A 1,688-nucleotide genomic window follows, 5' to 3' on the forward strand; every position below is an offset into this window, starting at 1 on the left:
CCCCCCCCCCCCCCCCCATATGTAAACTCCAGGAGAAGTTACCCCAGTGCTGTGTGTTTGCTGTTCTGCTGGCTGCTCATCCCTGGGCGCGTCCCAGAAGTTCCAATGTTTCCTTTTATGAAATCAACTCTCCCTCATGGATTAGAGGGGGTATGGCACTGTTGTTCACACATCCCCTGTACTCCAAATAAAGGCTGCCAAAATCCTTAGAAACAGAGCAGGCTGTTTGGGCCAAGTCTTTTCTCCGCATCTCACTGTGCAGGAGGGTAAGTGGGCATTCAACTTAATCAGATTCTTTGTCTTGGAACTTTGAATCTCAGCAAGAGAGATTTAAGATCTGAAAGTGTAGTTGATGTTCATTTATCCTAGCCTGACTCTCTTGATATCCTGGCTGAATAGTCCTCCTGTCCTGATTGTGCCTGTTCTGTTGGGAACTTTGTATGTGTGATCTTGTTTTCTGGTCTGTACATTCATTTCAGAAGCTATCCAATATCTTTCCAGTAAATTTGCTTTCACTTACATTGTTCACAATAGGCTTTCATTATTGCAGCTAGAAACAAACAAAACAAACCAGAGAGGCTGAGGGATGTATCCATTGTGAAGCATTTTGGAGACGAGGTTAATTAAGTATGAACACAGACTTTCTTCGTGATGCATTTCCTCAGGAGCTGGACCTTGTTTTAACCCTGAATATCTGTTGTGAGGGAACTTTAATGAAATCTCTAAATATTGATTGCACTTTTTGTCAACAAAACGTAGTAGACACTGACTGTGCATCACCCTCCAGGTGGGAACAGAGTGGGTGGTCAAGTGAACAAGAAGGCACTCTTGAGCAGCTCCTTACACAAGAAATGGAGATACACAGGACTGGGGATATGGTACAGAAGCAGAGAAATTGTCTACTATGCACAAGAACTAATATTTAATCCCCTACACTAGGTTAAAAATAATAACACCAAAAGATATTTTCAAAATAACATATTGGCACAGATGTATGATTTTCTAGTATGACACAGTATGTCTAGTATGATGCTCTTTATCCATATTGATTTAGTACATCCCTTGATGGGGCAGGGTACCTCATTACTAATATTGTTTTGTGGTGAAGGAAAATGAAAGATTTTGTTTTGCCGATCCTGAATTCAGCCTCACGTATGTGATTTTTATGTGTCCCACATCTCATCTGATTTGGTAATCTTGTCCTTTTCTAATTTTTTAGACTTTCTTTTTTTAATTATTTATTTATTTATATATTAAAGATTTCTATCTCTTCCCCACCACTGCCTCCCATTTACCTCCCCCTCCCCAGCCAAGCCCCCCTCCCTCGTTAGCCCAAAGAGCAATCAGGGTTCCCTGCCCTGTGGGAAGTCCAAGGACCTCCCACCTCCATCCAGGTCTAATAAAGTGAGCATCCAAACTGCCTAGGCTCCCACAAAGCCAGTATGTGCAGTAGGATCAAAAACCCAATGCCATTGTTCTTGAGTTCTCAAGTAGTCCTCATTGTCCGCTATATTCAGCGAGTCCGGTTTTATCCCAGGTTTTTTCAGACCCAGGCTAACTGGTCTTGGTGAGTTCCCAATATAACATCCCCATTGTCTCAGTGTGTGGGTGCACCCCTCGCAGTCCTGAGTTCCTTGCTCATGATCTCACTCCTTCTGCTCCTGATTTGGACCTTGAGATTTCTGTCC

At 42.8% G+C, this 1,688-nt stretch overlaps 1 long non-coding RNA gene across 4 annotated transcripts in view; it reads left to right on the forward strand.

The window, feature by feature from the left end:
• LOC126506610 (uncharacterized) overlaps positions 1-1,688 on the forward strand; it is a 262,482-nt gene that overhangs the window by 245,348 nt on the left and 15,446 nt on the right. The gene's annotated exons all lie outside the window — the stretch shown is intronic.

Source organism: Alexandromys fortis, unplaced genomic scaffold (assembly GCF_014885135.2).
Source record: "Alexandromys fortis isolate MF-2015 unplaced genomic scaffold, M_Fortis_MF-2015_v1.1 scaffold_0, whole genome shotgun sequence".
Taxonomy (NCBI): Eukaryota; Metazoa; Chordata; class Mammalia; order Rodentia; family Cricetidae; genus Alexandromys; species Alexandromys fortis.